Source organism: Lathyrus oleraceus, chromosome 4 (genome assembly GCF_024323335.1).
Source record: "Lathyrus oleraceus cultivar Zhongwan6 chromosome 4, CAAS_Psat_ZW6_1.0, whole genome shotgun sequence".
NCBI classification, from domain to species: Eukaryota; Viridiplantae; Streptophyta; class Magnoliopsida; order Fabales; family Fabaceae; genus Lathyrus; species Lathyrus oleraceus.
The window spans coordinates 296,157,354-296,172,232 of NC_066582.1; the positions used below are offsets into that span (position 1 = coordinate 296,157,354).

Here is a 14,879-nt window from a genome sequence, read left to right on the forward strand (position 1 = left end):
AAACTCAATATATATTTTTAATTAAAAGCATACCACATACTAATTAATTAAGTAAAAACACAAATAATTTGATTAAATTAATTAATCAAATTTTGGGGTGTTACATGGTCTACCTTAAATACTTCATTGACTTAACGACTGTTCACGAGTACAACTGGAGGCGTATGTATGGTCTACCTGTCGAAGTTGGGCGAAGGTTGACTTTGGAAGACTAGGCAGTTGACAGGAAGTTGCACGTTGCTTACGGTAATATATTGGTACTAATATTTTCATAACTCTTTTGTCACACTAGTTACTAATATTTTATATGAAACCATTTTTAGGAATGGATCATCTCTCATTTTCCCCAAATCTCCGAGTGGGAACTTATGCTAACTACACTGATGATTTGCCATGTGCAGCCACCATTTCCCCGCTCAAAAGGGAATCAGGCGATCATGCCCTTTTGAGTGTATCATGACTGTCATGTAGCATATCAGATTACCTTCTGCCCATACGACGGTCACCTCCAGACGTCAGCTAGATGTCATTTTGTTATACTCTGAATGGTTGGTCTATGGTACAAGTCTGATGTATGTGTATTTCCCCGAGCTAGTGATGGACTAGTTTGGATATTTGTTATTATTCTGAGATACACCTAAGAGTCTGTTCATCCCACCGTTCGTTGTAGAAATATTGATGTCATACTTGAGGATCTCGAGACTCATTTGGTACCAGAGGACTATTGAAGGGTACCATCTCTTGTACAATGGACTCATGCAGACGACTATATCGTATGGTTCTATAGGGTATCACATTCTATCATGAAACCAGACGCTCCTGAAAGACCACATAGGTCATCTAATCAGGAGGTGTTGGAGGCTAGGGATGACCACACTCGGGATGTACGCAGTGTAACACCCCGTTTTCTTTAAAAAAGTATTTAATTGAATTTATGCTTTAATTATTTATTTAAATGAATTTTATATGTATTGGATTGATGATTTGGTGTTTTGGAATGCTTATGATAGATTGGGATTAATAGAGAAGTGTTTAGTTATTTAATTAAATAATTAGATAATTAAATAATATAAAAATTAAATAGAAAATTGAGCTTTTGGGTGGAAAATAGAAATTGTGAGAAAAATAAGGTAAATGGTGATGATTATAATAAGTTGAGGCCAAGATACAATTATTAGAAGATTAAATTAGGTTTTCTAATAAAAAGGGATTAGAAAATCTAAGAGTAATCAGTATGTATTGTTTTGGGACAAGAGGCAAAGTGAGAACAATGGTTGGGAGGAAATTGTCATATCCCAAAATTCACCCTACCCTTCACAAGTTCATTTAGGTCACTAACCCTAACCATGTGCATATCTTCATATCATTCATATCATCTGCACAACCATGTTCAATACAAGAGGACGGATATCGTGGATTCAAAGCTATGTGCTTACATCTAGTGGAAGCTAGGGTTTCTCTGCAACTCCAGATGGTCCAATCAGTCAAACCCTAATTGGAGGTATCTCTTGAAACCTATGTATATGCTCAGCATTGAATATTCAACTGTGACTTCTTGATGAAGCAAACAGCTAGTTGGAAATCCCCATTTGATCACGATGTCCCCAAACCCTAAATCATGGCCACTATCCCTTGTGCGTACCCTTAACCCCACTTTATTGGACCCTCATCATTCCATGGTGTATATGTTTCACTTGCTTGGCCAAGATCCATCCCAGGCACTCTTGATCATGGTCTATTATGGAAAATTCCTTGGTTGGATTGACATTCACCTCATGGCCTCACATGTGCATTTTTTGCTTGTTCATGATCATTAGTTTGAGTGCAAGTCCATGGCCCCATAACCCTCCACTTGTTTCATCCATGGTCATTTCATCTGGTCATGGTTACTGCTTGGTTGGTTCAATCATGGTCATTCATGTGTCCATTAATCCTTCATTCAAGTCTCATTGTCCATTGGTCTATGATAGGGTCCTTGATTCAATGATCATTTTTTTCATAAGGAATTGTTCATTCGAGTCCCCTTCTATATCCATTTATTTCATTTTCAATGCCATGGTGGATCATCCATTAATGTTTGTTTCATTCAAATCTTGTCATTCACATTCCCTTCATCATACATTCAAGTTGTTAGGGTCTTAGGTTTGAATACATGTATCTTTGGATTTTCAATGGTTCATTTCCATACAACTCAATTCATTTCCATACAATTCAATCCATTTCCATACAATTCAAGTCCATGTCCAATACATTTAATTCATTTTAAATGTCATTCAAATCCCATTCATTCATAACAAATCATTACATTCATACATATCATTGTCCATGTTCATTGTATTAAAAAAGTTACAAAGAAATTATATTTTTTTGCATGAGTTGACTTTTGATCAACTATTGACTTTTTGGTCAACCAGTTGAACAAAGTCAACTCATCATGTCAAAATCCCTAAGTCCTATTTTCATTGGTCTTCATGATCAAATCTTGCATCCCTCCATCTCTTACAAAAAGAAATTCACGTGCGCCATATCATTTCCAAGTGTGCATGTTCGTGACCATAACACATATCAATAAAACCATTCAAAACAGCCTACCAAACACAACAATACAGTCAACATCCCCAAGCCATTGCAAACCTTACAATAATGCTGCAATACCATCATATTGCATTCCACACATCCACAAGCAGATCAAACATGCTTGCAGCCAAGCTGTGAACCAGTCCAATCACACTAGGGCTACAACAAAATCAAGTAAACTCAGACCCGTAATGAAGGCATGCATCAAGTCAGTAACATCACAATAATCCTACGTCTGGTTTAGTTCAGAAGACAGTGTGACAACCAAGTGAAATTAAGGCAGCAAACAGCATGGTACAACAAACATGGTAATGCAAAGTCCAATTGAGCAGTTAGAAGCAAAACACATTCACATAGCATGATCAGGTTTGTACCAGTTAATTACAATGTGAAGCATTGCATACAAAACCATGTTGCAGCCAAAACTACTTCCAGTTTTCGAGCTACCTGACAAACAAAACAAGCCATGAGCATCCAATACCATTCACCCCAACCAATTAACCTTCACTCCACATCCTAACTTTCTAACCACATTAATAAGGCTAAGGCAATTCCCTAACCAAACCCTAATTGAAACTAAAACATAACGGATTATCAACAACATGGCATAGCATGAGCATTTCAATATAATAGAACCTGTTGCAACATGAACAGTCAGCATGGAACCATTTCCACAAGTCATCGAGCAAACCATGGTCTTGAAACAAGTTTTCAACAATACATTGGCATGGCAATAACATCAACGATTCAGTAGAAACCACATAACTAACCGATGCAAACCCCTGTAGTGCAAAGCAAATTGAGCCAAACATTTCAAAAGCAATAACAACAACAGTTAACAAATCAACAAGTCATGAAATAATCCAAACTTTAACCATCTGCAGCATACACGTCCTTGGCGATATCACCCGCGAATATATTTACTTTTGGCAACAGCTCAAGTCAAAATAAGGGGTCTACTGCTTTAAGCCCTACATTTCCATCCCCATCTCCACATGTGGTTTCAAATAGTCTTACAAGTCAGAATATGTTCAGTAGCTCATCCCTTGCCACAAACAGCAGCAGCATTAATCCTGCCGCTACCTAAACCGCAATAGCAGCAGCATTAATCCTGCCGCTACCTAAACCGCAATAGCAGCAGCAAGCCATTATAGTCCTACTACAATCCTGACAGCAAGGCAGGCGGCATGAGATCAGCAGACGATGAACAACCAAGGGAGTCACTGGAAAAAAAACAAACAAAATACCTGCATTTTAATTTTCCAAATTTTCAGTTTATCTCACATTTGGGTTTCAGTTCAGCCAAACAGCAGAGCATGCATTTACATCACATTTTAGATTTCATTTCATCTCAAAACTGAATTTCAAAACAAATTTGCTAACTAACCGAACTTACATTTCATTTTCATTTCCAATTGAATTCCAAACTGAATTTCAATATAACTAACATCTGAATTTCTAACTGCAAATAAAATTTGGTGTGAATTTTCATTTCATTAGCCAACAGAATTTTAACCTCTATATATAATCAATCCAATCTTACAAAAGAGGAGGATCATTTTTTCACACGAATTCACCATTACTCAATCATAATCAATGATTCTCAAAATCGAATCTCTCACACTCTCCATCCATCTATCACTCTTGAATCATCACTCTGATTTTTTCTCTCACGATCAAGAAGGTGTAGAAGAAGAAGAAGATCGAAGAGAGAAGAAGAAGAAGATAGAGTCATTACCTGGAAGTAGAGATTTCGCTGTCGCAGTCGTCGTCTTTGGCAAGGTGAGTTTCAAATCCTTTTTTCTTTCATTTCATTGTCGCCGTGACGTAGAGGAGATGTAGGCGGATCGGAGCCCTAATCCCTCGAGCTCCGATTCTTGGAGAGTGGCGGCTGATGTAGGTTTTACCAGTTAGGGTTCCTACATATCTCTTGCCGATTTGAGAAATTCTGGAAGGATTAGGAAATTTCGCCATTATATTCGTGATCAACACCATGATTCGATTAGGATGTTAGGATTCAATCGTGTTCATTCCGCCTTCGCCACCAAGGACCGCCTTCGGTACGGCGGAGTGTGTAACAGAAAGTGATCGGAGTTGAGTTAGTGAGAGGAAGGAGAACGCGATGCCACCTGAATCTGCATGCTCTTTTATCCATTATCGATATTGATTCCATTGACTGCTCATTAATTGCATTGATACGTTGATTTGTTGACTGGTCCGAGGAGTGTCCACTCCACATCATCACTGCCACGCGTAGCAGTAGCATTCACACTGATAGCATTTTTTTTCCTTACTCTCATGCTGAATTTCGGCGGGCCATGTTGGTTGGGCCTTAGGCCAAACAATTGCCCCTCTGATCTGTTTTCATACCCTGACCTAACATGTTCATCTTAATCATGATAAATCTCATAGTTAATTTAATCAATTCCAGTTTTAATTCTGTTTTGTTATTAATCATGATAATGTTTTTGTATAAAATAGATTTTAATTCTTTTTTTTACATTTAGGATTTAACATAATTTTAGGGATAACTAGCTTAATTCATGTTTAATTAGGTTAATTAGGATTAGGTAATTAGTTAGAAATTAGGCTTAATCATTTGTATATATTAGATTTAATTTCTTAATTTTCCAGAATTAATTTTCATGTGATTAATCATGCTATGTTTAGAATTTCATTTGATTTGTCATGTTAATTTCCATATACATGACTAATCTCACTTTGACTTGGTTACATTTTGTTTGTGGTTAATGGCTAAATTGAAAATTCCATTTCAATTTAATTTGGTATATGTTTGTTCATCATGATCACTATATCACATCATTCTATCATCATATCATCTCATTCATTTGAGTTATCATTTTAATTCCATTTTATTATTGCATACTAACCATTGTTTTTTTTGTGGTGACATGTGAATGAGAGATCCAAACACCATCCAAGTTATCCCTTTTATTTTCGACTCATTAGTTTGTATTGTTTGAAGTGCCATGCCACTTGTATGGTTTAGGTATGACACATGATTTGTAAATTGTATTTTCCTTTCATGCCTTTATGTTGTATTGTATGCATCCCCCATTGTGGGTTAAACGTTCCCCCCATCCCTAGTCATGTAATAGCTTAGATTTATTGTTTTCTAGTTGGTTCACCATGCATGTTAATAACCAAGATAAAATACAAAATGATAAACAAAGCATTTCAAAAGAAACAAAAGGTACTTGATTCAATGTCAAGTTGTTTTCCGGATAAAACTCACACCATTGCAACGTGAATGCTTGATCCAACGTCAAGCATTCTCCATCTGTTCCATGACCCACTATCCACATCCCTCCTCCATTATTTTCTCAAACCCATTCTATCATCTCTTCTTCATTCTCTTCTCAACCTTATTCTATCTCTTACCTTCATTCCTCACTCACTATTTTTCATAATAAATTCAAATGCTTGATCCAACGTTAAATACCTTTTTCAAAACCATTTTCACAACAAATTGGAATGTGAAATGGGGTGTACGTGTTTGTATACAACACTCAAGTAATTGGGTTGTCGGTCGTACCTAGCCTGAGGACCTGACACTTGACTTTCCCTCTTAAAACATATAATGATTCAAACAAGTTAGATCTAGGTGCTATGAGGGAGAACAAGAATAGTTAGGACTTCATTGTCCTCTCAATTCACAAGTCCTCTCATCATTGACCGTACTTAGTCAAGGGTCAGATATTTGTCTCTTCCTAAGTTCCAATGATTAGACTTGCCAAACTCTTTTCCCAATTCAAATTCCTTTTTTGGATGAAAAAGAGTGGTTAGGACAACATTATTCTCTTAACTCCCGAGTTATTGGTCTGTTGACTGTATCTAGCCAAGGGTCCGATGCTTGTCTTTGTACATAAAATCAACCCCCACAAATCAAATCATCTTTTGCCTTAGTGCATTCTTAAAAACCTTTTAATAAGAACGTGTTACTTCCGTTCTACCGTGAACAAAGCTTAAGCCTCCATGTGCGAGCAAGTAATGTTTAATTATTAGAGTGCAAACCAAGCATATCCACTTTACCGCAAACAAGAAAATACTTTTCACTCCCATGACGGCTTTACCCATAGACTTAGGAATAGACTAATTTCGCATGCTCCCCTAGTTTTAGGATTAGTCTATATTTTAGAATTAATTTCCGTTTGATTTACTTTTATTTCATGCAATCCCTTGTATTTTACATGTACCCCCTCCCATTTCCGATGTACATTTACTTGCTTTCTTTATTATCGCTTTATAGCTACTCCTTAGGCATTAAGAACGTTCCCCCTTTCATAGTCAATAATCAAACCCTTGATCCAACGTCAAGCGGTCCTTTTTCAAATCAAACTCGATAATCAAACCCTTTATCCAACGCCAATCGGTCTTTTTCAAATTCAATAAACAAACCCTTGATCCAACGTCAAGCGGTCTTTTTCTAAATCAAACTCAAAAAACATAATAAATGGCGATTAGGATCGTACTTCACGAGCCTTAAGCGATAAAGAAAGGATGAGACTGGAGCTTTCCTACACTCATTCTGAATGCTTCGAACACAAGACGTTTGGCTTGGTAGTTTGAGATATTCACCTTTATCCATAGTCTTTATTGCAATTCGAAATCAATAATACTTTCTCAAAACCTAAAAACAATCCGACGCATTCAAACCTTTTGTTTGAGCCTTGGGGAGACACCATCAAAAACCCTTCTTCAAGGTAATAAAATCAACAAAACAAACAAACAATTTCAAACCCACGAACTACGAAGGCTCTGATTTCTCACTTCAATAAGTAGGCATACGTAGGTGTAGCACCTCAAATTTGCACCTATCATTGTACATATCATCTCATATTAGGTCATAGCATATCATGATCCATTGCATAGCATTTGCATTGTCCCCAGTTGCCTCAAGAGCAAGCAAGCAAGAATTAGGTCAAACTGATCAGGAGATCAGTCAACCAGACAAGCAAGGGTGTTTCTCAAGGAATCAAAGCCCTAGGGTTTGTCCATCAAGTTCATATGACTAGAGGGTCCATTTGAAGTGTTTAAATCAAGGGTTGGATGTTCAGAAGCCATCAGTCAATGCACAGTCAGGCAAAAACCCTAGAAAATCAACAATCAGTCAAAGCAGTGGATGGTGGCCATTCTTGTGGAATTTGGGCACCATGATCAATCATCAAGAGTTCATATGTCTTGGGACATCTTTTGAAGTCAAGGTCTCAAGGAATTAGGGTTTGGAATTCATCAGAAGTGCACAGTCAGGTCCAAAACCCTAGAAAGTCAAAGTTGGTCAACTGTGGTTGATTCTTTGGTTTTGATGGATGGAAATGGTTTGAAGGAGCTTATTCATGTCCCAATAGGCCTCATGTGTCATGGCAATCAACATCATGGAAGAATTTGAAGCCAATCAGAAAATTTCCCAAAATAGAAAGTGGACCTGTAATTTCAACTGCCAAAAATAGAAACTTCTTGATCCTCAACTTGCATCATGATACAAGCTCCAAATGAATTTTTTCCCAACATTAAAGTTGAAGATCTTGTCTTCCCATTTTCAAAAAGTCCAAGAACTCTCAAATCCCATGTGTGGTTGTCAAGATATGATCAAATCATTTTCACCAATTTTTGAACTTCAACAAGCCATATCTCTCAAACCATAAGGCCAAATTTGGTGGGGTTTTTTTCCTACAAACCACATTTTTCATCCTCTTTCCAAAAATATAAATTTCACTCATCAAAACCCTACCAATCAAAATGGCATTTTTGGACCTTTTTCATTTAAATTCAAAGTTTGACCAAACTTTGACTTTTTGAATTAGGACTTTTTTCACCATTTTGCCATTTGAGATTGCTTCCATACATCATTTGTGATTTGTCTAAAGCCTTAAACCATGTTCATTTCACCCTTATGCCATCATTTTTGGACCAAAATGCTAAAACTTGAAAATTGGCAATTGGCTTCAAATAAGTGAAAGCAAGTACAGCAGTCAAAAGCAACAACAAACAGCAGAGTTTTGGTCTGCTAGCAGCCTGTGCCCAGCCCACTCGAGCAGCAAACATACCCCCATTTTCCACTTTGTCCAAAATTAGCAAGTTTGCAATTACACTCATTCAAGCTAATCAAGTTTAGTACTTCCTAAACCAATGATAAACAGACCATATAAAGATCATTCTGCTCATTTTGCAACCCTAGTTTTGGTAGCCCCTCAACAGAAAATACACACACACTCTCATTTTGCATTTTGGCCAAAACAAAAATTCTGCAAAAATCCTTGAAGAAACTCGAGTAACCTTCATTCCTCCATCATCCAATCAACTTTTGGAAGCTTTTTCAACCTCCATTTCCCTGTTGTAACAGCTCTTTCAAGCTCTGCTTTTCAGCAAGCTCAACCATGGCAGATCGAGCTGTGAGATTTTCCAAACATCAATGAGCCAAACAACCTCAAGCCTTCATCATTTCAAGGCATTGTGAGCATCTGTATCAGGCTGCAACATCAAAACCAGCACTGCATCTCAAATTTCTTCAAATCCAAGTAAAATCTCGAATCCCTTATTTCTCTAAATGATGATATGTGTATTGTAAATCTCACCATGCTCTTTCCATTGCAACTTGAATTATGCTAAATGGTGAACTATACTGTCTGAAATCTTGGTTTTCATTTTTATGAACAAATGCATTTTCCATCGATTTGGCTTGGTTATAATGAGTTAGCGAAAATTGGAACCATATTTGTGATGCTTGAAGTATGCTGATGCTATTGGCATGCTTGGTTTCATTTACTGGACATTTCGAAATTTTCATGTTTGAACATTGATGAATGAATACTGCTGATGTTAAACCTTACTCTCACCAGAAATTCCACTTGTTGTGTTTGGTTTGTTGTTATTTTGATGTTGCATAATGATGTTCCATTGGCCATGCTGTTGATTGTGCCTGTTTGAAGTTGTCTGTGTGATGATGAACATTGAATGATGAATGCACTGTTGTATTGAACCCTATTTCTGTCCAGAAATTCCTCATGCTTATGTTGTCTTGCTGTTAGCTAGGGTTGCTTGTTGATAAATGCTCATGGCCATGTTTTATTGTGGGTGTTGTTGTTCATGATTTGGTAATTGATGTTTGAATGATGAAGATGAATGCTGTTAGGTTTGAGAATCCTAAGTTCATTTCCAGAAATTTAAGGTTCTTGTGTTTTGTTTGTTTGAATGGTGATTGCATGAGTATCATCTGTTTCATTGCATGCTATTTGGAGCTGGTTGAATTTTGATGATGAACATTGATGTTGAAACCATGCTGTTGTTGAAACACTAGTAATTTTCCAGCAAACTTGCCCTGTTCACATATTGCTAGTGTTGCCTGCTATTGTTGTTTGTATTTGCTGCTATGCTGTTGGTCATGCTGTAAATTGATGATGAACTTGATACCATGACCATTGCTGTGTTGAACCCTGCTGCTGTTGTTTTAAACCTTAAACTTGCCAGAATTTTACATGAATGTGTGTTGTTTTATTGCTAGCTAGGTATGCATGAACATGTTTGTATCACTCCCCTGCTGTTCACCATGTTTAAATTTCGATATGATGATGGACATTGGATGATGAATGTTGTTGCTGCTGTTACATGAACATAACCCTGCCCAGATTTTCATGCTTATGTTGTGTTGTTGTTATGTCATGAAGAACATTGTTTTACCATGCTGTTTGCTTGATGCCTACATGATGATTGCATGATGTTGTTGCTGGTCGAGTTTGTGTGCTGCTGTTGTTGCCAATGCCTTTGCCATGCTTAAACCCTAGGGTTTTGAAAACTCATAAAATTTGAAATGGATTGGCTGGTTACTGTTTTATTGGCTGAGAGCCAATCAAAACATTTCGTTTTGCCTTGCCAAAACGCGCAGCTTTGATAAGTGAGCGCATAATTACATCTGTGCCATCGGTTGACTTGGTTTGACCCCATATGCCATGCTTATTTGCTCATGTTTCATCCAAATGTCACTCAACTTCCATAATTCATTTCTAATTCATTTTAACTCCAAAAATTGTGGGATTTTTTGCATTAAACTCATGAATGTGTCCTCTATTTTATTGTGAATTTTAATTAATTTTTCATTGTCTGGATTTTTAATGATAATTGATTTCCCAACATGTATGCATAAATGATACATTGTGCCATTCCTTTTGTGAAATACTCATGTTGCATCCAATGAGCTTGAAATTTTTTGTGATGAAACTAGACACATTGACCTTCATTTCCATATAAAGTTTGTACATTTATCATTTGTGGATTGAGAGTTATGATTTTCTGAAGTTATGTGTTACATTTGGTGCTATACCATGATCATGTATTTTCCCAATTTTTGTTCACATGCTTCCTCTTATCCAAATGACCTCAAATTTTGCATGAATGACCTATCACATGTCTAGTTTATGTATGAATTTTCCTGGAATTAATCTTGCTGTTTTCCATTTTATTGAGAATTTTCTTCCATGCTTAGTCATTTGTTGACTTTATGTGATACATGTTGCCAAATCCTTTGTGAAATTCTCACATCATATTGCATGACCATGAAATTTCATATGTGATAACTAGACATCTCAAGCTTTGCATTGGTGTTAATCTCATTCATTTCTCTTCTGTTTTCAAATTGATATGATTTTTTGAAGTTGACCCATGCTTGTTGACTTTCACCATGCTTCCTTGAACTTGGTTTGACTTCATGATTTTACTTGACTGCCTTCCTCTCATCCAAATGCCATGAAATTTTACATGTATACCATGTTAGATGTTAGGATTGAGTGTGATTTATTTCATAATTTTTGAGATTGTTTGAGTTGACTTTTGAATGAAGTCTTTGCTGTTGACTTTTGTATGCTTCTCTTGCCATGATTTGCATCCTTTTGCATATGAAATGACCATGGTGCATGAGTTGGTTGTGAATCCAATTGAGAATGCTTCTTGAATGTTTAGACTTGGTTTGGGTTGACTTTTCCTTGCTGCCTTGACTTTTTTCTTTCACCTTTGACCCTAGGCTAGTCCTAGTGGTCTTCTAAGCTTATGTTGAGTTCATCTGTTTCAGGTTAAGCACCAATGCCTTGAGGATCATTCAAATGTGTTTTAGTTTGATTGTTTAATATGCTAACCTTTGTTTTGTAGGTGACTCACATACTTGAGTCTTTGTGCCTTGCACAATTGGTCCCTCTGTGTTTGACTATTGGTTCATTTTCTTTTGATTTTGATTGTTGACTTGTTTACTAATGAGTTTGACTTTTTCAGGTACTTTAGTTGCTTAAGTTCTTTGAACTTGCTTGCTTTGCTATTTCGCATTTGCCTTGAGGTATAAACCTTTCTTCTTCATGTAGTCTGGAGACCCGGTCTGTTATTTGACCGGGCAAACTGTCTGAAGTCCTCCTTAAGAGGCAATGCCTGTGTTTGTTTAAAATTGTCCCAAGCAGGAAAAGTCCTTCAAGTAAGGCAATTGGTGGAAGGTAGGGATAAGCAATCTATCCCCCACTATTCAGTGTGTCCTCTCTTTGCTCCCATTACATGGTTGAAGCATCGAGATAAAAACCCAAGATCTATCGAGTCAATAATGGGGAAAGAGTTCCATCTTTCTGAACTCCCCCACTTTCTATTATTTGATGCTCTCCCTGATTAGGGATAGAAGCAATGAGGCACACCCCTCATCTCCTTTTCATCTGCTTCACCTTAGCCTCTCAATGGCAAGGTTAAGAGCAACACTTACCCTATTCCAGTTGGCCCTAGTGCCTAACCTTTTTGCTTGAGCCTCTTGTACGCATATAGAGTGTGCTTCCTGTGATTGCTTGTTTGCTTTGCCTCTTTAGGTTTAGCTTAGACTTGCCCTTGTGCAAGGTAGGTTGTGCTTGACTTGCTTCCCGTGCAAGTCAAGTATGTGTGGCTTAACCCTTGTGTGAGCCATACTTAGAGTTGTTTGGCCGAACTACGGCAACTCTGATTCTCATGTTCAGATGAGATACGTAGGCACGAGATGCGATGTCTTGTCGAGTTTGACTAACAACTAATCCGTGTTTGTTTTCGCCCTCGTTGCGATCCTTTCTCTCGCCCTCGTTGCGATCGAGACTTTCCCTTTCTCTTGCCCTAGTTGCAATTGAGACCTTTGTCCCTGCCGGCCGAACTACGGCAACTCTGATTCTCATGTTCAGATGAGATACGTAGGCACGAGACGCGATGTCTTGCCGAGTTTGACTAACAACTAACACTAACTCTTTTCTCTCGCCCTCGTTGCGATTGAGACCTCCCCTTTCTCTTGCCCTAGTTGCAATCGAGACCCTTGCTTCCTGTGCAAGCCGTGTCTAGTATAGGTTGGCCCGTGTGCCATTTAGCTAGAAACCTTAACTTAGGGTTGACTTTGCATGACAACATCTAGGCTCGAGTCGTAGTCTCCCTAGAGTTGTGTCTCCCTCTGTTATCTGGTTAGGCTAGATCCTTGTCCCTGCGTAGGGGAACTACATCGCCCTGATCTTCACACCAGATGAAGTATGTAGGCAGGAGATTGAGCTGATCTCTCCGGGCGCCTTTTCTTCCTTTTGTGTGTGTTGTCTGACCTTTGCTAGGCTTGAGTCCGTGACTCCTTAGCAGTTGCTGTCTGTCTGTTTGTGTGTGTTTGACAGTTATAGGCTGAGTCCCCGACTCCCTATCTATCTGTTATGTTGTTTTGGTTTGGATGTCAATGTAAGTCCAGTGATTGGCATTTGGGCTCCACGTTTGCCTCTTTGCGTGTGTTTAGGTTCGGATGCTGATGTAAGTCCAGTGATTGGCATTCAGGCTCCACGTTTGCCTTTGCCTGTGTTTGTTTGTGTGCGTGTCAGCCGAGCTACGAATGCTCTGATTCTTCTCTCGTCCGAGAAGATACGTATGCATAGGATGCGATATCCTAGCGAGCATGTGTCGTTTCCCCAGTCCGAACTACTTCGACTCTGATGTCTATGCCTGATAGACTAAGTAGGCCCAGGATGCGACATCCTGCCGAGTCAGTTTCAGTCTGTTTTCTTGTGTCTCTTTCAGCCAGTGTGTGTGTGTTTGAGCAGTGTTTAGCAACCAATTTTCTTTCCTTTTGTGCGTGGATCCCGTAGAGTACTACGGATGCGTAGGGTGCCTAACACCTTCCCTTCGCATAACCGACTCCCGAACCCATCCTCTTTGGTCGCGAGACCATGTTCTTTTCCTAGGTTTACTTCGAGCGTTTCCTTTCCCTCTTTTGGGATAAATAACGCACGGTGGCGGCTCTGTTGTTTCTTTCTTTTCCCGCCGGTTTTTCGCGCGATGCGACAGTAGGCACGAGGATCCATTCCTTGGCGAGCACACTAATTTAAAATCTACCTCCACTCCGTAAACCTTTGGCAAGCAAGCATTTGATAAATAATACACACGTAAGTGCAAACATCCTAGATGGTTCCCATGGAGTACCATGGATGTGAGGGGTGATAATACATTTTCCTTGCATAACCGACTTCCGAACTTGTTCGTGGTTGCGACGACCATACGTTGGGGTTTTCTCGATATTTTCCCTTTCCTTTGGAATAAATAAAAACTGATGGCGACTCTGTATTTTTCGCGTACCGACGGCTGGCGACTCTGTTGGGGATTCTCCCTAAGCAAGTCAAGCCTAATTTAGGTTGATTCTGAAGGTTGAGAAAAACAAGAAAGGGGGGTTTGAATTTTTTTGGAAATAAAAGTTTTTTAATAATTCAAAAACACACAGAATTTTATACTGGTTCGCTTGAAAATCAAAGCTACTCCAGTCCACCCGGCCAAGGTGATTTCGCCTTCAAAAAGGACTTAATCCACTAATCTTGAAATATTACACAACCAACCGTCTAAGAGAATAATCTATTAGCCCTCTCAAGTATTCAGATTGCGCAGAGTCACTCGAGGAAATAGTTTAAGCAAAAAGTAAATTATAATGTAAAGTGCTTCTAACAACAGCAAGTATTACAACAGTATGAGAGCAAAAGCTTTTCACGTAAGAGCAGCAGCTCGTGAAAAAGAGAGAGAGAGTGAATAATATTTCTGTGTGTCTCAGGTGTGTCTCTCTAGAGAAGTAATTCGTCCTTTATATAGTAGTTGTGAAGGATCGTTAGAGTGATGACAGGATCTTGGTCATTGAAGAATAATTAATGTCATTACTTCTGTTGTTTCTTTCTAAAACCATTTTGTCCGCCTCTTTAATCCTTTCTTTAAATACTTTCTTTCCATAATGAGATTCTTTTCGGTTACGTGTTCTGAACTTGTGAATCTGCATCAGAGTCTTGATGTAC

The 14,879-nt window shown here is 38.3% G+C and overlaps 1 long non-coding RNA gene across 2 annotated transcripts; it reads right to left on the minus strand.

The window, feature by feature from the left end:
- Positions 1-2,267: 2,267 nt before the first annotated feature.
- On the minus strand, positions 2,268-4,820 carry LOC127075207 (uncharacterized). 2 transcript variants are annotated; one of them, XR_007786242.1, is made up of 2 exons: positions 4,316-4,820; positions 2,268-3,800 (listed from the first exon to the last, which is right to left on the minus strand). It is a non-coding gene; the product is annotated as an uncharacterized LOC127075207 (long non-coding RNA). The 2 variants fall into 2 exon arrangements; XR_007786243.1 differs by having other exon boundaries at positions 2,268-3,824.
- Between the last annotated feature and the right edge of the window lie 10,059 nt (positions 4,821-14,879).